Source organism: Hippopotamus amphibius, chromosome 8 (genome assembly GCF_030028045.1).
Source record: "Hippopotamus amphibius kiboko isolate mHipAmp2 chromosome 8, mHipAmp2.hap2, whole genome shotgun sequence".
NCBI lineage: Eukaryota > Metazoa > Chordata > Mammalia > Artiodactyla > Hippopotamidae > Hippopotamus > Hippopotamus amphibius.
The window spans coordinates 88134480-88157730 of NC_080193.1; the positions used below are offsets into that span (position 1 = coordinate 88134480).

The 23251-nt window shown below is 40.5% G+C and overlaps 1 long non-coding RNA gene across 2 annotated transcripts; it reads right to left on the bottom strand.

Annotated features, from left to right (window-relative positions):
• Window positions 1–4503: 4503 nt before the first annotated feature.
• On the bottom strand, window positions 4504–21773 carry LOC130859294 (uncharacterized). 2 transcript variants are annotated; one of them, XR_009055178.1, is made up of 5 exons: window positions 21700–21773; window positions 21006–21071; window positions 7322–7435; window positions 5721–5926; window positions 4504–5034 (listed from the first exon to the last, which is right to left on the bottom strand). It is a non-coding gene; the product is annotated as an uncharacterized LOC130859294 (long non-coding RNA). The 2 variants fall into 2 exon arrangements; XR_009055177.1 differs by having other exon boundaries at window positions 7322–7638; window positions 21700–21756.
• Window positions 21774–23251: the final 1478 nt, after the last annotated feature.

Below are 23251 nucleotides of genomic sequence, written 5' to 3' on the forward strand. Positions count from 1 at the left end.
ATTTTCCTCAATATATTTCCTGACTGTATCCATCTCTGTATAAGTTACCAATCTCCTGTCACCTCCACTTTCCCTCCTCTGCAAATCTTCCATAAATGTCCTTCTAACTCCACTTGGGTTCTGACACCCTGTGCCAGGCCATCCCTTATGTAAAAGCTCTCCCTAGCCCTCCCGGGGTCTAATACCTCTTACCACACATGGATGTTTCCCTCCCTGTGTTGGGGCACCAGCACACCACACCAAGCTGCCTAACATGTAGATGCCCTCCTTAGTCTTCCTCGGCTCTGACACCCTGTATGGTACCACCCTTCTACTGGGATGTCCTTCTCACCCTATTCAGGCTCCTAGGCCCCAGGCCAGGTCACTCTCTCATGCAGATACCCTCCTCACAGGATCAGACACCTGTGCAGGGCCACTACCACATCAGGTATTATAATTACTAGTGCAATATTATAAGATTTCCTCCTGATATTAAGACCAAGACAAGAATGTCACTATCATTACTTCTATTCAACATTACACTGGAGATCTGAACTGAAAAGAAATAAAAGGTATAAAGATGGAAAGAAAACTTTATTTAGAGACCGCAAGATTGTGCATGAAGAAAGTAAAAAAGAAGAATGTACAAAACTAACAAAAGAGTTTATCAAGGTCACTAGATATAAGGGTCAATATTTAAAAATCAATTGTATTTCTATATATAAGCAATAGCAATTAGAATTGAAATTTTAAAAATGATGTCATTTATCATAGCAACAAAAAGCATCAAATACCTAGGAATAAACCTAATGAAAAATATTCACGATTCTACATACAAAACTAGGAAACATTACTGAGAAAAATTAAAGAAAACCTAAATAGAGAAAAAAACTTACTAATGGACTGTAAAACTCAATAGTGTGTCCATTTCCCCCAAATTTATCAATAGATTAAATGCAATCCCAATCAAAATCTCAGTAGATGTTTCAGTGGAAATTGACAGGCTGACTCTAAAATTTATATGGAAATAAAATAGCCAAAATAGCAGACAATATGGAAGAAAAATAAGTTGGAAAGCTTATCTACCAGGTAACCAGATATCAAAACTTATTATAAGTCTATAATAACTAAAACAACATAGTATTGGTGCAAGGATAGACAAATGGAGCAAACTCCATGTACAGATCCTCAAATTTATGGTCACTTGATTTATGATAAAGTTCTCATACCCTGGGGAAAGGAAGATTTTTTTTTCAATAAATGGTACCAGAGCAATTGTAAGTCTTAATCTCTACCTCACACCATACACAAAAATCAATTCTAAATGAATGATAGACTGAATAGAGCTTCCTTATGAAATTAAAAAAAATTTTTCTTGGCTGCACAGCTTGTGGGATCTCAGTTCCCCAACCAGGGATTGAACCCAGGCCCTCAGCAGTGACAGCTCAGAATCCTAACCACTGGACCACCAGGGAATTCCTGAAATAGAGCTTCTATATGATAACTTAAGAAAATACTTTCATGACTTAGAGTAGGCAAAGATTTCACTAATAGGACATAAAATTTAAAATAACTAACCATATGAAAAAATGATTGATAAACTGGACTACACTAAAATTAAGAACTTCTGTTTATCAAGTCATCACTGAGAGAGTGAAAAAAAACCCTAAGAGTGGGAAAAGAAATATTATATATCTGCCAAAGCACTGGTTACAGAATATAAAATGAATCCCAGAATTATAAAAAGAATAAATCAATCAGGAAAAGATAGACAACTTAATTTTTTAAATGGGTAAAAGACTTGAACAGCTGTCTTATAAATGGAAAGTCTAAATGGCCATTAAGCTTTCGAAAAGATGCTAAACCCCATTAGACACCAAGAAAATGTAAATTAAAAGCACAGTGAGTTTCCACTACCACCCATCAAAATGGCTAAAATGAAACAGACAGAAAATATCAAGTGGTAGTAAGATATGAGCAACAGGGACTCTTAAACACTGCTGGTGAGAATGTAAATTGATATGAGCACTGTGGAAAACACTTTTGCAGTACCTACTAAAGCTAAATATATGTCTATCCCATGACCCAGCATTTTCACTCCTAGGTATATAACCTACAAAAATGCATATATGTTCACTGTAAGGCATATATTAGGATGCACTTAGCAGATATATTGAAATAGCCCCATACCAGACACTTTCCTAATGCCCATTCTATTAGTTACCCATTGCTGCATAAAAAAAAATAAAAAATGAATCACTCCAAAATGTAGCAACTTGAAATGACACATTATCGCCCAGCCTCTGAGGTCAGGAATTTAGGAGAGCCTTAGCTGGATGGTTCTGAGATTATAATGAAGGTTTACAAAGAGGGGACTGCAGTCATTGACTGGGGCTGGAAGACCCACACCCAAGCTCATTCATGTGGCTGTTCGCAGGAAGTCTCAGTTCTTTCCTGAGGGCTGGCCTTCCCATGGCATCCATTCTGTTCCCTTGCCTTGATTTTCTTCCTCAGAGATTTCTATTTACTGTGTGTTAAGTCTTACTTGCCTATTTTCAATATTCGGAGTTTTCTCTTTTTCTTTGAATCCTTTTCATTTCTTAAAATTTCAATTTCTAATGTTTTCTTCCTTTTTACCTTCTATTTTGCTTAAGGCATTATCTGCTGTGTTAATTCACTCTAGTGTTTTTGCAATTTAGCTTTTCCTTCTGAAATTACTTTTTCATTCATTTCTAATTCTTTTCTGAGTTTTGTCACCTCATTTCAGGCTGTCTCTAACTTTGATTTATCATGTCCTTTTATGTCTTTTAAACATATTTTTATTATTAAACATCTTTTATCTTCTTTCTAAATAGTTAAGGTCACAGTTTTTATCTGCCCTGTGGGTATGTCTTTCTGGCATGCTTTCTTTGCCTGTAGGTTATGCTTATTATTATGGTTCTGCTTATTTTCTTATAACCTTGTAACTGATTTGGCCTCAATGCTTTTCCATTTATTTCTACATGAAATTAATTATCCTAAACTTTTAGAGGGAAAGATGGGTCAGAATGAGTCATCTAAATTCACAGAGTTCCCTTTCCAGCTATTTTCATGTAGTAATAAGAAATGTGGCAGCATGCTTTCTATGATTTCTTGGCTCTGCTCCCCTCCCAATTCTTGTCTGAGCCTTGTCTCGTCTTTATCTTTGTTGTACCTATCCTGCCCACTTTTGATTCTTCTCCAAGTACTTTCTTCTCAGCGTGGGCTCCTGTCCTGGCAGAGCCCTGATGGCTGGCTGTCCTGAGAGTTCACTAGGGCTAGAGTGCCCCATCTATTTCACACCTTCCTGCAGACTGCTTGCACTCACCCACTACTGAACTAGGTAAAACACCTCCCAGGTTCTGCTGCTTTCTTAAAGTGACCCATGAACACCTACTGGTTATTTTTACGTCCCTCCTCTTCTCAGTTTCATCCGAAGCTCACTACTTCTCTCTGCTTTCTTTTGCATAGATGTCAATTCTGTCTTGTTGCCTTGTCCTCGCCCACTTGTATCTGGGGCTTCGTGGGGATACCTTGCCATCTAGTTTTGTTGTAAATGTCATCCATGGGTTTTTTGTTTTGTATCTAATTGTTATGTCTGTTTTTACACAAGGATTTAGAGTGAAACTCTATGCCTCTGCCACAGCTATCTTCACAGAATTTCAGTGTTTTATATCTTCTTGTGGATGGTGGTGAAGTGTGTTCACTTTGCACAAATTCATTGAGCTGTGCCCTTCATCTTTGTGCACTTTGCTGTAGGTATATTATAAACCAATAGAAAGTTTACCCTTGTGTCAGTCAGGGTTCTTCAGAGAAACAAAATGAATAGGATGGATAGATAGATAGATAGATAGATAGATAGATAGATAGATAGATAGATAGATAGATGATAGATAGATAGATAGATGATAGATAGATATAGATAGATGATAGATAGACAGATAGACAGACAGTTGGCAAGGGGATTTATCTTAAGGAAAGAGTGATTATGGAGGTTGGCAAGTCCAGAGTCTTCAGGGGTAGGTCGGCAGGCTGGAGACCCAGGGAAGAGCTGATGTTGCAGTTCAAGTCTGAAGGCCATCTTAAAATAAACCATACAGCCCCTAAAAAGAACCTCAATTTGAATTTACAGGTAAGACTCAGAGATGCTAAGTAACTCGTCCAAGGTCACAGCTACAGAATAGTGGATCCAGGAGCAGAATTTAGCTCTCCCTGAGGCCACAGTCCATGCTCTCCACTACACCAGGTGAAAGGTGTTCTAATGGAGTCCAGTCCGATTTTCATAGCTATTTTGCAGATCCAAGACACCATCCTCCTTGATGGGGGTTGCAAAGGCTTCTGAGTGTTCTGCCTTTACCTCCCACACAGCAGCCAGAGTGATCACTTCAAGACAGAAATCTGATTCTGTCACCTAGAACACTTCAGTGGTGCGTCACTGTCTTAGTCCTTTCAGGCTGCCATAACAAAAATACCACAGGCTGGTGGCTTAAATAACAGACATTTATTTCTCACAGTTCTGGAGGCTGGAAAGTCCAAGATCAAGGTGCTGGCAGATTCAGTGTCTGGTGATAGCCCCCTTCTTAGTTCAAAGATGACTGTCTTCTCACTGGGTCCTCACATGATAGAAGGGGCAAGAGAGCTCTCTGGAGCCTCTTTTATAAAGACACTAATCCCATTCATGAGAGCGCCACCCTCATGACCTCATCACCTCCCAAAGGTCCCACCTCCTAATACCACTGGGTATTAGGATTTCACCATATGAACTTTGAGGGGACACAAACATTCAGTCTGGAACAGTTACTAAGAATACAGGTGTACCTTCTATGATAAAGACCAAAAAAAATGTAGTTTAAATAGGTTAGAAATTGATCAACTTGTCACATATAGTCTGAGTTTAACAGTCTGGGGCTGCTACAGCTGTTCCACACTGGTGGGGATCCAGTTTCCCTCTATCTGGTTGCTTTGGCATCCTCAGCATATGACTTCCATCTCATGGTCAAGGACGACTCCTCCAGCTGCCACCATCATGTGTGCATTCTAGCCAGTGAGAAGATAAGAGGAAAGGGAAGCCTGTCCTTCAGCTCACAATCCATTGGTCAGAACTTGGTCACATGGGCAAATCTATATGCAAAGGAGTCTGGAAAACAGTCTTTAACTGGGTGGCCAAAACTCTGAGAGTTGAACGTACTGAGCCAAAACTCTAGGGCTTGAATACTAAAAGAACGGAGGGGAAAGTGGATATTGGGGAACAACTAACACTCTGTATGATAAATGGTTTCCCGTTGCTATTATAAAAATACTTTACACGTCCCTTGGTTTTGCCTTTCCAGGCTTTAGCCTCATCTCCCAGCACACCCCCCTCACTCTCTGCCCTCCAACCATGCTGGACTTCTTCCAATTCCTTGAGTGTTCTATGCTACCCCTAACCCTAGAGCCTTTGCAGGAACTATTCCTTCTGCTGGAATGCTCTTCTCCCATACCACCTAATTAACTCTCACTCATCCTTCAGATGTCAGCTCAAGTGTCATTTCCTCAGGTAGGCCTTCCCTGATCCTATTCTAATATAGGTATCTTTCTTAACCGCTCTCACCCACCACAAACATTTCCTTTACAATGCTAAGCTCAGTTGTCATTGTACACCTATTTGATAATTATTCAACTAACTGCCATCTCCTCCTCTAGACTGTAAGTTAGTAAAGGCAAGGCCATGTCAGTTTCCTCACCATTGTATCTCTAGCACCTAGCAGAGTGCCAGGGAGAGATAACTTTCTTGAAAGAATAAGTGAGTGACAGTGAGTCCTCAAAATTGTCTGGATGATACTGACAGGATAATTTCAGCTGTGTGGACAAGTTCTCAGACCACGTGGCTTGATCCAGAGACTTCTCAGCTCTACAGTCACTATGGCAAGTCAGGATCATCTGGGTCCTCCTGCGGGCAGAGAAGGGCTTGTTTGAATTCCTCATTATAAGGTTTGATTCTAGCATCCAGTGCATTGCCCTCTTGCCCCCACCTACAAATAGATTCTATCAGGCTTTCAGTGTCTTTGCTTTGATGAGGTTGTATTTTAAAAGAAGGCAGGTTGAATTCTGCCAGATTGCATCTCTGCACAGAAACCCCCACAGCTGCATCATGTGAATGACTGGCTGCTCTGAGATCCAGAGCTCAGAATACCCAGAGGGAGGAAGCACTTGGGGATGCCCACTGGAGTTAAAATGGAGCCAACTGGAGAATTTCTGCAAGTCAAAGATTTAACTCCCTCTTCTGCATTATTCCTGGTTCAAACACAAAGGTATCCACAGACCTCAGAGTTGTGTCTGGATGCTTTTGGCTACAAGTCACAGAAGACTCCTTCTCAGCTGACCTTTCTTGTCACATATTGCAAGGAGTCTGGAGGCAGGGCAGCCCAGGATTCTTTAATTTAACCGTTGGAACACTCCATGGAAGACTTGAATTCTCTCCATCGTCATTTTATACAAATGGTCTGCCCCTTGCTTTTTTCATTTGACAATGTTTCATGCCAAACAGGACTATAAAGAGCTACCTTATTCTTTGTTTTCTTTTTAAACTGAATAGTATCCCATTTTAAAGAGATACCATAATTTATTTGACCACTCTCCTCTTGGTGAACATTCAATTTGTATCCAATCTTTTGCTTTAACAAACAAGGATGTGATGAGTACTTGTGCATAAGTTATTTCATGTGTGAGTGAGTGCAACTGAAGATAAATTCCTAGAAGTAAAACTGCTTGGTCAGAAGATACATGCAGCATTTGTAATTTTATAGCTATTGCCAATCTGCTTTTCATGTGGGCTGTACCAGTTTACACTGCCCTCCCCAAATAGGTACAGCAGTGCTTTAAGTCTTCTTGATACTTTAGCTTAAACATAGAGTGGAAAAACTGGCGGATGCCTGAATGGTTTCTGCATAGAGAAACTGTCAGTGGGTTGCTTATCAACTCAGTCATTTTAGCCAGTAGCAACACAAGCCTCAACTCTCCTTTTCAATAAATCATTATCCCTGTGGACTACCCTACCCCACCACGGTCTGAGGGGTCCAGGCCATACATGCGCAGTCCATATTTCAGAATTTAGCACTGTAACTTGGTCATTCTATCCACAGATGACTCCTCCCTAGATGTCTTTTCTCTCCATCTCCACTTGGCCAACTCCTAGCCTCCTTTAGACCCAGTTAAAATGTCCTCTCCTCCATTTAACATTATCTGACACCCCCAGGCAAGATTAGTCACTCTTCTCTGCTCCTATAGAATTTTGTTCACATCTCAGTCACAGCACGAATCATCTGTAATATAATTATCCACTTACCTTTCTGTCTCCCACACTGCACTTCTCAAGGAGAGAAACCTCATCTTCTTCACTTTTGGGCCAGTGCCCCTGCACATGGTGCCTGGCACATTACCGGTTCACAGGAAAGGCTTGCTGAAATGAAATTAGGCAAGGGCAGTTTTATAGTATCAGTAGCAAATGTAATAGTACTTCCCTTTTTCCTTTTCTGGTGATCAGAGGGTCAAAAATTCAGATGCTTCTGAATATTTCTTTATTTCTTTTTATGTTTCTGAACTTTCCTCTTCTCCTTGAGCCTGTTCTGTTCTCTGCTATGTCCTCAGTACCTAAAACAGTACCTGGGAGACAAGAGGGATTTCATAAATAAATTTTGAATAGATGGATATCTCTGATCAGAAGAAACATCTACAGTACAGCTAGGTTTTTTTTTGTTTTTGTTTTTTGCCTATTTGATGTGGCCAGAGGGTATTTCTAAGTCTTCCAAAAGTCTCAAGCTTGGTCCCTCGTGTGCCAGTTCTGTATATTTGGGTTTTATTTCATCTCAAATTAATGCATGTAGAAGTGTTTAGAACTATGTCAGGTACTTGGCGCACATTCAGTAAATGCTGACTGGTTTGTTTGCTTGTTTGTTTGGCCGAGCAGCTTGTGGGATCTTAGTTCCCCGACCAGGGATTGGACCCGGGCCCTTGGCAGTGAAAGCACCGAGTCCTAACCACTGAACCACTAAGGAATTCCCCTATTTTTATTATTATTGCCACTAGCACAAGCATGTGCCTATCAGTTCACCAACTGTGCTGGTCTCTTCACCTCTCTCCCAGCAAATAATGTGGCCTTGATCCCTGGAAAATATCTGAAGCAATCTACCACCTGTGTGACAATGGGCCAGTTTCTTAATTAAGAAACTCTCAGAGGCTCAATCTCTTCATTTGGACAATGAGCATTATATTAATATCTACTTCTCTGGATTGTTATAAAGATTAAATGAGACAATCATGGACACTGCTTAGCACCATGCAGGGCTCAGAGTAAGCATTCAGCTACCATCATCACCATCATCGTCACAGATGCTGAAGGCTTTTCGCCTTTTCTTTTTGAGGGGCTTATTCCCACAGCCCTTCTGGTTGACTATAAACCTTTAGTTGGTTCTGGTGTTTGGAGCATCACCAGGAGGCTTGTCTTGACCACATGTGGATGAAGTTCCTGCTCTTCCCTTGATGCCCTCCTGCCTGCATTATTTGAAGATATTTATTTCACTCTCACAGAAATGTTTTGCTCTGACCCACTCCTAGAGCTGGAAGCAGGCCATAGGAACTTCAGATCACAAAACACAGAGCTGCCCACTCTTCCTGACTACATCCCTACCTGATGTCCAGTATTTGGCTCACACTTCACCCTGCCATGTAGGTCAATTTTGATGAGTCCTATTTCCCATAGACTAATGTGTGACTTTGTCCTGTAAACTTTCAGTGAACATGAGGTTACCTGTGACCCAGAGACCATCATTTCACCTTCTCCTGAGGACCTTTATCTAAAGAGGCAACGATATACTGTCCTTACTAATCCAGTTTTGTGCATGTACCTGTGTTATGAAACAAAACAATATATGGTAAAGGAATACCGAGGTATTAGAAATGATAAGGATAATTATAGAGATTTGGGGCTTCCCTGGTGGCACAGTGGTTAAGAATCCCCCGCCTGCCAACACAGGGGACACAGGTTTGATCCCTGGTCCGGGAAGATCCCACATACTGTGGAGCAACAAAGCCCGTGCGCCACAACTACTGAGCCTGTGCTCTAGAGCCTTCGAGCCACAACTACTGACTCCATGAGCTACAACTACTGAAGCCCACACACCTAAGCCTGTGCACTGCAATAAAGAGTAGCCCCTGCTAGCCACAACTAGAGAAAGCCCTTGTGCAGCAAGGAAGACCCAACACAGATAATATAATATATAAATAAATAAAATTCTTAAAAAAAAAAAAAGTATGTGGCTTTGGGAGAAATTTTTTTTTAAAACTTTTTTTTAAATTGTTTTTCTTTTTGCACTTTTTAAAAATTAATTAATTAATTAATTAATATATTTATTGGCTGCGTTGGGTCTTTGTTGCTGCACATGGGCTTTCTCTAGTTGTGGAGAGTGGGGGCTCCTCTTCATTGTGGTGCACGGGCTCCTCATTGCAGTCACTTATCTTGTTGCAGAGCACGGGCTTTAGGTGTGCGGGCTTCAGTAGTTGTGGCACACAGGCTCAATAGTTGTGGCACACAGGCTTAGTTGCTCCACGGCATGTGGTATCTTCCTGGAGCAGGGATCAAACCTGTGTCCCCTGCATTGGCAGGTGGATTCTTAACCACTGCGTCACCTAGGAAGTCCTGGGAGAAATATTTTTAAAAAATTATAGAGACTAGAAGATAACTCACACAGAAGACAGGCAGAGGTTGTCTCTGTGGAGGAGAGAGGGGGATGCAATTGCGGAAGGGCCCACAGGGAGCATATGGAATCCTCATAATATTCTGTTTCTTAACCTAAATAGTGGGTACGTGAATGTTCAGTGGATGATTAATCTTTAAACTATACATATTCATGTAATACATTTAAGTGTATGTGATGTATTTCTTGATTTTTTTGAAAAAAGAGAAACATTTTGAAAGAGGAAGGAAGGAAAGAAAGGAGGGAGGGAGGAAGGAAAGGTAGGAGGAAGTAAGCTGGATCTGTTTATAGGAAAGAACATGTCAATGTCAAATCCCCATTTGGGGCTGAGATTATTCAGCACCCAGGAAGATCATTTCAACAACTACTCTGTAGATCAGTTCATTAAAATTTTTGAACTGTGCAGTTAATCCACGTTCAAAATCAAACATTCTAAGTTTCTTCCCTCAGAACATCTTCCAGATCAAGATGTATCTCATGGTTTTAGAGGACAGAATTTCTTAGGGAATCTTGACCTTATAGGTGCTTCTGCAGCAAAGGTGGGACAACCATTCATCAGGCCAAAATACAAGTCAATTCTTTAGTTTTCATCTTAAAATAAACTGTTTCCTCCCCCAAATTAACTCTGTCACCTTCAGTACTCATGTCTCAAACAAAAGACACTCTTACTCACCAGTAACATAAAATAGCACTCCCTCAGCACCAGGGTTCTCAATTTTGAATTATTTTTGGTGATTTCTGCCAAAAGGCTTGCCGGAATTTGTTTCCTGAACTGGCCAAGGCTTGTAATGCATGGTATGACCACAGCCCCTTCCTGAGACTGTTTATTACATATAGATCTCCACACTGTTACCACTTTATGACTTCGTCCTCCACTCTACCCTAACCACAGCTATTAGCCCACAATTGGGCACCTACCTTATGATAGATTATCTAGAAGTGAGCCAGAGGCCTGTGCATATTTGTTAAACAGGCAAACAAACGAATGAATGATGACCATGATGTAACCTGGCACAAGAGTTTTGCCAAGAGAATTGACCATGTCTAAATGAACCAATCAGATTCACTCTCTTAAGGAGCTGAAATGGAGATGCAGAAGTTGGAAGCTGATGACAGGTTGAGAAACCGAGTGAACACAAAAAGTGGGGGCAGGTTGCAGAGGTTTTTCAGGCTACAAAGAAGCAGAAGCCATGAGTAAGCAAAATCAACGAACAAGCAAATGATATTCAGAGAACAGGTTGAAGAGACTGGCTGCCAGCAGAAAGCACAGACGAATCAAAGGAAGAAACAAGCGGAGTCCCCCTGATGGCAGGGAACTGAAGCATTTCTGATGTTGTGGGCATGCTAACAGGACCCAGTCACAAGCTTTACTTAAGGTCCTAAATCACCTTCTAGTTGGCAAATTATGTCCCAGGCTACATAAGGATTAACTGTTCTTGGTTTCCTGTAAAATATTTATTGTCTTGCCATATGTAGATGATGTAAATGGTGGTATCAGAATAAACTGATCCCATCAGAATAAATCTATGTGGGGAGGGTGTCTCCATCCCTTGCAATCAGAGGAGCTGAACTAGTACAAGATTTGAGAAGGATTATCTGCAGGATGTACTTTTCATTCATTCATTCAAAAAATGTCTTGTACCGTACTAAGCACTGTACTAAGTGTGGGAATCCCTATAGTAGCCTCTGCAAGTCTGGTGTAGAGGAAGGAAAACAGTTATAGCACAATGCGATAACTGATAGAACAGAGGTTCACCCAAGATGCAAGGGTGGAGGTGAGCTTCCAAAAAACTTGTCAGAGGAGTCAATATGAGGTGAGACTTAAGGGGACTCTTAGCCATAAAAACAAGGAGGATGTTGACAAGAGGCAGAAGAAACAGCATAAATAAAGGCACAGAGATCTGAAACGGCTGGTTAAGTTTAGGGAATTGTGAATACATGATTTTTCACACTAGGCAGAAAGAGCCAGAATTGAGGGAAAGATTAAGAACCCAGAAAAGAAACTCTGTTTCAGGCTACGATGAAGTAGCTAGTATCAGAATAACTTTCTCACTGAAAACAAATATTACAGCTAGATAAAACACAAACTATAGCTGTTTGATGACATCAAAGAACAACCAAGGCAACCAGGACCTGCAGAACCAAGTTCCCAGAGAGATGGGCAATGTAGAAAGAATGAAAAGCAGCAGAAAGGGTAAATTTGTAGGTAAATTTCATTGAATAATGACTGTTCAGAAAAATAAATGTGATCTATTGTGAGGTTTATATTAGAATAAACAATAGTATGAAAGCCAGGAGGGTGCTAAACAGAATTAAAGTGTTGTAAGTTTCTTGAATTGCCTAGAGAGAGGTAAAAGTATTAATTTAAAGGAGACTTTGGGTCTTCCCTGGTGGTGCAGTGGTTAAGAATCCACCTGTCAATGCAGAGGACACGGGTTCCATCCCTGGGCCGGGAAGATCCCACATGCAGAGGAGCAATTAAGCCTGTGTCCCAGAACTACTGAGCCTGTGCTCTAGAGTCTGTGAGCCACAGCTACTGAGCCCATGTGCCACAATTACTGAAGCCCATGAGCCTATCCTGTGCTCAACAAGAGAAGCCACCGCAATGAGAAGCCCGCGCATTACAGTGAAGAGTAGCCCCGGCTCACCACAACTAGTGAAAACCCAGGAGCAGCAATGTAGACCCAATGCAGCCAATAAATTAATTAATTAAATTTATTTTAAAAATTAAAAAATAAAGGAGACCTTGTTAAGTCAAGGATGTATGCTGTAATATCTAGGGTAACAAAATAATAATAATAATAAATGTGTAACTTATGAGGGAAACAGAATAAAAAATATTGATCAATACAAAAGAAAGCAAGAAAAAGATAAAAAGAAACAAAAAATAGTCTGTGACCCATTTTCAGCTAACTTTTGTGAGGGTGGAAGGTCTGTGTCTAGACTCTTTTTTAGCACATGGTTTGTCCAGTTGTTCCAGCACCATTTGTTGAAAGACTATCTTTCTCCATCGTATTGCCCTTGTGCTTTTGTCAAGGATCAGATGGAAACTTCCTTGGCTGGTTAAGACTTCTCCTTCCAATGCAGGGGGTGTGGGTTCGATCCCTGGTCAGGGAGCTAAGATCCCATATGCCTCACGGCCAAAAAACCAAAACATAAAACAGAAGCAATATTGTAACAAATTCAATAAAAACTTTAAAAATGGTCCACATCAAAAAAAAAATCTTAAAAAGAAAAGAAAAAAAAAAGATCAGTTGACTACATTTATGTGGATCTATATCAGGCTTGTCTATTCTGTTCCATGATCTATTTGTCTGTTCTGTCACTGCTACCACAGTCTTGATTGCTGTAGCTTTACAGTAGATCTTGAAGCTGGTAGTGTCAGTCAGTCCTCCAACTTCTCTCTTCAAGATTGTGTTGGCTATTCTGAGATTTCTTTTTTGACCCATGTGTTATTTAAGTGTGTTGTTTAATCTTCAAGTATTTGGGGATTTTCCAACTATCTTTTTGTTATTGACTTCTAATTTAATTCCACTGTGAGATTTCTATTCTTTTAAATTTGTTAAGATGTATTTTATGGCCCAGAATGTGGTCTATCTTAGTGAATGTTCCATGTGAGCTTGAGAAGAATATGCACTCTGCTGTTGTTGGATGAAGTCCATAAGATGTCCATCATATTCAGTTATTTGATGGTGTTGTTGAGTTCAATTGTATCCTTACTGATTTTTCTGCCTGCTTGATCTATCCATTTCTAATAGAGGGGTACTGAAGTCTCTAACCATAATAGTAGATTTATCTACTTCTCTTTGCAGTTCTATTAGTTTTTGCCTCATGTAGTTTGACACTGTTGTTAGGTGCATACACGTTAAGGATTTTTATGTTTTCTTAGACAATTGATCCCTTTATCATTATGTAATACCCCTCTTTTTTTTAATACCCCTCTTTATCCCTGATAACCTTCTCTGCTCTGAAGTCTGCTCTATTGGAAATTAATATAGCTACTCCTACTTTCTTTTGGTTATTGTTAGCATGGTAAATCTTTCTCCAACCATTTACTTTTTCTTTCTTTCTTTTTTTTTTTTTTTAATTTTTTATTTTTATTTTTATTTTTTTTGGGGGGGGGGGTACACCAGGTTCAATCATCTGTTTTTATACACATATCCCCATATTCCCTCCCTTTCTTGACTCCCCCACCTCGAGTCCCCCCCACCCCAACCATTTACTTTTAATTTATATGTGTCTTTATATTTAAAGTGTGTTTCTCATAGACAACATATAGTTGGGTCTTGTTTTTTTATCCACTCTGACCATCTGGTTTTTAATTGGTGCATTTAGAGCTTTGATGTCCAAAATGATTACTACTGATATAGTTGGGTTAATATTTATCACATGTTACCGTTTTCTAGTCACCCTTATTCTTCGTCCCTATTTTTTGTCTTCCACTATTTTTTTGCTTTTGTGATTTTCAGTATTTTATGATTCCATTTTCTCTCCTTTCTTAGTATATCAATTATACTTTTTTTTAACTTTTTTTTTTTAGAGGTTGCCCTAGAGTTTATAATATACATTATAGCTAATTCAGGACCACTTTCAAATAACATTAAACTACTTCGCAGGTAGTGTGAATACTGTATAATAACAAAATAACCCTAATTCCTCCCTCTGATCCCTTTATCATTGCTTACATTCATTTTACTTTTTTATAAGCATGCATAAGAATATACATATAGTCAACACATTGTTGCTATTATTTTAAATAAATTATCTGTTAGATCAATTGAGAATTAAAAAAATAAAAGTTTTTATTTTACTTATCCTTATTCCTTCTTCAGTGTTCTTCCTTTCTTTATGTAGATCCAAGTTTCTGGTTTGTCATTTTCCTTCTCTCTAAAGAACTTCTAACATTTCTTGCAAGTCAAATCTATTGGCAACGAATTCCTTCAGTTTTTTTTTTTGTCTAAGAGAGCCTTTGTTTCTCCTTCACTTTTGAAGGATAATTTTGCAGGGTACAGAATTCTAGGTTGATAGTTTTTTTTCTCAATACTTTAAATATTTCAGTCCACTTTCCTCTGGCTTGCATGGTTTCTGTGGAGAAGTTGGATATAATTCTTATCTTTGCTCCTCTATAAGTAAGGTGTTTTTCCCTCTGGTTTCTTTCAGGATTTTTTTCTTTATCTTGATTTATGTAGTTTTAAAATAAGAGTAGTGTAGTGGGATTTTGGGGGGGCATTTATACTACTTGGTGTTCTTTGAGCTTACTGGATCTAATGGTTTGATGTCTGACATTAACGTGGGGAAATTCTCAGTCATTGTTGCTTCAAATATTTCTTCTGTTCCATTTTATCTTTCTTCTCTAGCATTCCCATTATGTGTATGTTATGCCCTTTGTAGTCATCCTACATTTCTTGGGTAGTCTGTGTTTTTCACTCTTTTTTCTCTTTGCTTTTCAGTTTGGGAGGTTTCTATTGAGATATCCTCAAGGCCAGAGAGTTGTTCCTCAGTCATGTCCAATCTACTTACAAGCCCATCAAAAGCATTCTTTATTTCCATAGAACTGTTTTGTTTTGTTTTGTTTTTATTGAAATGTCTAGCATTTCTTTTGTTTTTTTTCCTTAGAATTTCCATCAGTGCTTACATTGTCCATCTGTTCTTTCATGCTGTCTATTTTATCCATTAGAGCTCTTAGCATATTAATCATAGCTGTTTTTAATTCCCAGTCTAATAATTCCAGCATCCCTGCCACATCTGAGTCTAGTTCTGATGCTTGCTCTGTGTCTTCAAACTGTGTTTTTTGTCTTCTAATATGCCTTGTGATATCTTTTCTCGGTTGTCAGGCATGATGTACTGGGTAAAAGAAACTGTTGTAAATAGGCTTTAGTAATATGGTGTAAGGTATAGGGGGAGGGAAAGCATGTTACAGTCCTATGACTAGGTCTCAATCCTTTAGTGAGTCTACGACTCTGGACTGTGAACTTCACACATGCTTCTCATTCTCCTTTACCCCCCTTAGGTGGGACTGAATGGCTAGAGGGCGGCTGGAGTTCAGTATTTCCTTTCTCCCAATGGGAAGGCTAGAGCCAGCTGGGTTTAGATATTTCCATTCCTCAGGTCAGTTAAGCTTTGATAAAATCCCAGCAGGCTAGGCTCTGGTTAGTTTCTCCTGAGGACAGACCTTGTTAAAAAGAACAGAATGTTCTGGTATTTTCCAAAATGGTTCCTTTTCCCTCTCCCCTGCCAGAAGCACATGGGGATCCACTGTGAGAACCTGGTAGAACTGCAGGAGGTAAAACTCATAAAAGGGTGGAGGCCTCTCAATGACTGAGTCCTCTTGGAGTTTTTAACTCTCAGAATTGTCCATACTGAGCCTCCAGCAATTCATCAATTATAGTTCAGGTTTCCTACCCCAGCACTGGTTCCTGCAGAGGTCTCAGCTCGTAGCCTTCTGCTACAGTGAACTGTGATTCTCTGCACTGGCCTGTTAGTCCCTCCAATTTGGGGGGCAGCGGTTTGCCCTGTGACCTCACTTCTCTTACAACTCTAAGAAGAGTTGTTGACTTTTCAGTTTTTTTCAGCTTTTTATTTGTTGTTAGGACAGAGTGGTGACTTCTAAGCCCAGAAACTGGAATTTGTTATTTTTTATTATGGACTTCTAGCCTAATCTGCAGAGATTTCAATCCTCTAAAATTTGCTGAGATTTCCGTTATGGCCCAATTTAAAACAAGAATTAAAAGAATCAAATTGTTTCCAAGTAACTTAACTGCATCCCAGAACAAAGTTCAAACACAATTAAATGAATAGAAAATAAGTCAGTACCTAACAAAGTAAAATTCACAATGTTTGGCACGGAATCAAAGACTAGCTAACTTAAAAAGAAGCAGAAAAATAACACCTGTAGGAGGAGAAAAATCAATCCAACGAACCCACAACTGAGTCAGATGTTAGGATTAGCAGACAAGGACATTAAAACAGGTATTATAGCTATATTCCATATGTTCAGAAGTACACACATGGAAGACAGTTTTTAAAAGAACTAAACCAATCATCTAGAGATGAAACTACAATGTATGAGATGACAAATACACCGAAAGGAATTAGTGACAGGTTAGACAGCAGAAGAAAAGATTAGTGAACTTGAAGACATAGAGTGTGATAAGTTTAAGACATATACTATAAACCCTACACAGCCACTAAAAAACAAAGAATTATAGCTAACAAGCCAATGAAGCAAATAAAGTGGAATAATCTTAAAAAGTACTCAATCTGAAAGATGGCAGAAAAGGAGGAAACGGGAACAAAGAACACATAGGACAAATAGAAAACAATAGCAAGCAAGGTGATAACCAACCTAACAATATCAAAGTCACATTAAATGTAACGGAAGTAATTAAATGACAGAGATTGTCAGTTTGGATAAAAAAAAAAAAAGACCCAACTATGTGCCTCCTAAAATAAATACACTTTAAATATAAAGATGTAAATAAAGAAAGAAGAGTGGCTAAAGAAAGAGTGGCTAAAAGAAAGAGTGGCTATAATAATATCAAAGAAGATTTCAGAGAAAAAATATAACCAAGAATAAAGAAGGTAATTTACAATGATAATAGGGTCACTTCATCAAAAGAACATAATGGGGACTTCCCTGGTGGCACAGTGGTTAAGAATCCGCCTGCCAATGCAGGGGACACAGGTTCGAGCCCTGGTTGGCAAAGATCCCACATGCTGTGGAGCAACTAAGCCCATGCACCACAACTACTGAGCCTGAGCTCCAGAGCCCATGAGCCAAAGTACTAAGCCTGTGTGCTGCAACTTCTGAAATCCAAGTTCCTAAAGCCTGTGCTCCGCAACAAGAGAAGTCACCGAAATGAGAAGCCCGTGCACCACAACAAAGAATAGCCCCTGCTCACCACAACTAGAGAAAGCCCATGCATGGCAACAAAGACCCAACGCAGCCAAAAGATAATAAATAAAATAAAATTCTCTTAAAAAAAAAAAAGAACAAAACAATCCTAAGTGTTTATGTACCTAAAAACAGAGCTCCAAGATTCACGATGCAAAAACTGATAGAACTGTAAGGAGTAATCCACAGTTATATTCAGATTTCAATACCCCTTTGTCAATAATTTACAAAACAAGTTAACAGAAATTCCTCAGGATATAGAAGATATGAATAGCACTCTCAACCAACCTGACCCTAATTGACATTTATAGGACACTCCACTCAGCAAAAAGCATACACTTTTTTTTCAGTGGGACATGAAGGTCTACAGCTGAGGAGAACCATCTAGGTAGGAAACAGACTTGAGATCATTAGCTCTGAACTTGTAATTAGTCTTGGGAGCAGAGCCAAAGAGAGTGTGGAAGGTGAGAAGAGAGGAGGGCCTATGACCACAGGATGGGTAAAGGAAGAGGAACCAGCAGAGCAGCCCAAGGAGCAGCCAAGAAGTAGGAGAAGCAGAAGTGTGGATGTTATCAAGACCACACGAAGAGTGTTTCACGCAGGGAATGGTCCATAGAGTCAAGTCCGCATTTATTCATTCAACTCTGAGCACCTGCTACATAGCAGGCACTCTGCTGGGGTCACAATCGGAAGACAGAAAGCAGACTCAGACCCTACTCTCCTGGAGTTCACAGTCTAGAGGGAAAGAAAATCAATCTCTCCAATAAATTTGCAATTACAAAGAAGATTTTGTGAGAGCATACATCAGAGGAATGCTATTTTTCCTGTGGAAGAAACATTTGAGCTAGATCAAGACGGAATGGTACTAGATAAAACACTGAAAGCACAGCAACAAAAGAAAAAATAGATAAATTGGACTTCATCAAAATTAAAAACTTTTGTGCTTCAAAGAACACCATCAAGAAAGTGAAAAGACGCCCTGCGCAGAGAAAATGTTTGCAAAATGTATAAAGGACTTCTTTCTAGATATATAAGAACACCTAAAACTCAATAATAAAAAGACAAATAATCCAACTCAAAAATGAACAGAGGATTTGAACAGACACTTATCCAAAGAAGATATACAAATGGATAATAAGCAAGTGAAAGTAAGTTTAAGATCACTTGCATAAGGAAATGCAAACCAAAACCATAATGAGATACCACTTCACACCTTAAAGGATGGTTATAATAATAATTTTTTTATATAAATTTATTTATTTATTTATTTGTTTTATTTATTGGCTGCATTGGGTCTTCGTTGCTGCACACGGGCTTTCTCTAGTTGCTGCAAGTGGGGGCTACTCTTCATCGTGGTGCACAGGCTCCTCATTGCAGTGGCTTCTCTTGTGGAGCAGGGGCCCTAGGCACATGGGTTTCAATAGTTGTGGCACATGGGCTCAACAGTTGTGGCTCACGGGCTCAGAGCACAGGCTCAATAGTTGTGGCGCATGGGCTTAGTTGCTCTGTGGCATGTGGAATCTTCCCAGGGCAGGGCTCGAACCCGTGTCCCCTGCATTAGCAGGCAGATTCTTTACCACTGCGCCACCTAGGAAGTCCAATATAATAATTTTTAAAATGGAAAATAACAAGTGTTGGTAAGTGTATTAGTTTCCTAAAGCTGCCATAACAAAGTACCATAAATTGAGTGGCTTAAGTAACAGAAATTTACTGTCCTACAGTTTTGAGGTGTTAACAGATAAACTGAGGCATATATAAAATGGGTGAAGGAACATATGTAAAAGCTTTGTATCAGGAAACGAGGATGGCCCATTGGAGAAATGAAAGATCAGTGTGTGTGTGACTGGGATGACACTGGAAAGGTCTAGGTCTGACCATGCAGGTTGGAGAATTGGATCTTAATCCTAAAAGCAAAGGGGAGCCACTGAAAGATTTTAAGTAGAAGTGGATAGGATTTTCATTTGAAAAGAGCATGGGTACCAAAGGAGAGTCTGTTAGGATTAGGACTGAAAAGTTAGGTTTAGCAACAAAGAAGTTAGTGACCTTGGACAAAATCAGTTCAGGTGAAGAGACAGGATGACTAATTTGGGGAATTGTAAAGGAATTGGAGTCAGCAAAATCATAAGAGGGCGAGTCAAAAATTATCTGCACTGTAGCTGTAGAATTTAATTAACTTTTAGAAAAGATACACCATTTTTCAACATAATCTCCTTGCTTTTCAATCCACTTTGTCCATCTGTCAATAAGCTTTTGTATTCCCTCATTAAAAAATGTTTTAGGTTGAGCTGCGAGCCACAAATGCACTGCTGTCTTCTCTTCTTCATCTTTGTAGGGCTGCTTTCAGGGGACCAAACAGGTAAAAGTCTGATGGAGCAAGATCAGGACTATAGGGAGGATGCTTTAACACCTCAAAACAAAGTAATCCATGACAGACGCAGGTTTTGAAAAGTTTGTGTGAGATGAGTACCGAAACAACTCACAGAAGAGCATAAACAGAAGCATTTGGATATCTGCAAACAAAATTTGGACCAATACTCTAAGGAAGGTGAAAGTTTCTTAAAGAGAATCATTACTGGTGATGAGACATGGATCCATCAGTACAAGCCTGAGAGTAAACGGCAGAGTATGGAATGGAAACATCCTCAATCACCAACCAAGAAGAAGTTCAAAAGTCAACCATCAGCTGGAAAATTGATGCTTACAGTTTGCTGGGATTCTCAAAGGCCAGTATTGGAACATTATCAGGGAAAAGGTTCAACAATCAACAGTGCTCGTTACAGTGAGATGCTTATTGAAGAGCTGAAGCCTAAACTTCGGATTAAACACAGAGGACTGCTATCCAAGAGCGTTGTGATCTTGCATGACAATGCACGTCCACACACTTCTGCCCACACTGTCGACACTCTGCAAAAACTTCGTTTGGAGATGCTAAAGCATCCTATAGTCCTGATGTTGCTCCATCGAACTTTCACTTGTTTGGCCCCCTGAAAGCAGCCCTACGAGGACGAAGATTCGCTTCTGATGAAGTGAAGACAGCGGTGCATTCGTGGCTCACAGCTCAGCATAAAACATTTTTTAATGAGGGAATATGAAAGCTTGTTGACAGATGGACAAAGTGGCTTGAAAAGCAAGGAGATTATGTCAAAAAATGATGTATTTGTCTTCTCTAAAAGTTAATTAAAATAAATTCTACAGCCAGAGTGCAGGTGATTTTTGACTTATCCTGGTATTACACTTGGTAAAGCCTCTCCTTATTCCAGTCTCCAGGGAAACAGACCAAAAATACACTTGGCTTAGAAACAACAAAGACATGTTTGCATGCATATTCACTCACAGCCGGTTCACCAGCTGATTCTGTTTCTGTTCAAGGATTCCACACTTACCCTGACACAGAGGACGGACCCACGGCTGCAGTTCTTCTGATGGTTCTCTCTTGCCTTCTGTCATCACTGGGAGGGGTGGATGGGAGGACAAAGAAGAGGCTACCATCATCCGAGATTTGGAGGCACTTCAGAAACACAACTTTGTCCTTTTTATCTTTACTGGGCCTCTCATCTGGACTCTGTACAACCCAGAACCCAAAGGCAGGCCAAGTAGACACACTCAAACCCTAGTCACAAGAAGACCCTACTTAAAATTGCCCCAAGATGCCCTAGTTACTTCAATGCTCCGGGACAGGAGAGTCCCAGTGGAAAGAGACAGCTGTCTTAACAGACGTGGGTTAAAATATCTTAGTTTTGCTAATTTTATAAAAACATGATCGTGTAAACACGTTGCTAAGATCCCTTCCATGGCCATAGACGGGGCCTGGGTAAGTGGGCGTCCAGGAAGCGAAGTGTGGTTAGTGTCGGAACAAACCACCTGCGCGGCCACAAAGGCTCCTTAAAAGGCTGAGCCAAAGGGAGGGAACTTTATTCACGTTTGGAGGGAGGTGCAGCAGCCCGGGCTGAGTTCTGGGGAGACCAGGAGGGGCTTCTGTCACAGCGGCTCACGGTGCGTTGCCGGCCCCAGGTAGCTGCCCAATGAATGAAGCTGTGGCCGCTCCCGGCCTAACCCCACGTCGAGGTCTCTACTGACCCAACTTCCCTTTCTGTGGCGCTCGACCAATTCCCAGAAAAGACAGCGACCTCCAGCCCACTTTTTCCTTCCGCAGGTTTCAAAAGGAGCGCGCGCCCTCGGGCCCGCCCCTTTCACTTCCGGCCTGGAAACCCGTTGGTCCCGCCAGGTCTCGCGATATCACGTCTTCTCGCCTGCCGAGTGAACCTGTTTAGTCCCGCTGGGGGGTCTGCGGCGATGGCCCTTTTGGGTGTCTTTTGGGACGCAGGCTCTTCGCTCGGGCGGTTTTCAATCAGCACGAACGGGGCTGTAAAGGTCCACTGGGCCCTCATGGTTCAGATCAGGAGCTGAGCAGCAGGGACTTGCCTTCCACCCCGTGCCCATACCTGACTGTGGCCCTGGTCGAGTTTTGCAGAAATATTAATTATTGCCTCTTCTAGGCGTTCACTAGAACGTGGTTTTTTATCCTCATTATACAGATGGGGAAACAGGCTCAAAAGTGAAGGAATCTGCTGAAGGTCACAGAAAAGGATGCGACCAAAGTTTGAACCCAGCCAGTCTGACTCCAGCTCTAAAGCTTCGGTTACCGTGGTAGAACAATTTGTGAACAGATCCCTCCTTCCCCTAGATTCCTAGAGGAGAGCGTAGCTCAGTGAAAAGTGTCCCAGCTTTGGGTTCACACAGACTCAGGTTCATATGAAAATCCAGACACTTCATTGCTGTGTGACCTTGAGCAATTTGCTTAAATCTTTCTGAGACTCTTTCGCTGATAGATGTGGATAATGATACTTCATGGGATTATTGTGAGTTGTCTGTATGTTCAGGACCTACTCCAAAAAGGACTCAATAAATGGAAGCTACTGCTATTAATAATTTTTTGTCCCCCTACATGTTGTACAGTGTTCAATGTTTAGGAGATGCTTAATAAACCATAAGTGAAAAAGTGAATGAATGGAAGGAGAAATGAAATGTCTGGCCAGATACTAGGTGGTCCTTGCCTCCAGCTCACGAATCTCTTACCCTCTTATCTGATGTGGCTACACGTCAAAGGGCTTGAAGTGGGAAATGACTGCTTATCTTCCACACAGGGATGTGTGCGTGTGTGTTTTAACTTGTTATTGAAGTAAGATACAGAAAAGCACACAAACTTTAGCGCACTCAAGTTTTTATAAAATGAACCAGCTCTCAGAATCCCCCTCATGTTTCCTTCTAGTCACTCCTTCTTTGCAGGGGTAACCACTATTCTGCCTTCCAACAGCATAAATTAGTTTTTCCTGTTTTTGCACAGGATGCAACTGGAATTATATAGTTGGCCCCTGTGCCCATGGCCTCCTGGCACAGCTTTCCCTCTCTGAGGTAGAAAAACATCTGCTGCTGCTGCTGCTTCTCATAAGGGTTTCCCATGGTAGAGATATGTGTGCCTCTGGTAACCCCTGTCTTTGCCATTATACCCCAGATCTTACCTTCTCCACCAGGAAGGCCCTGGGAGAGTGGGAGATGGGGATGGGCTGAGCCACAAGATGGTCGTGTCCAGCCTCACACCATTCCAAATAACACTATTTCCACTGATCTG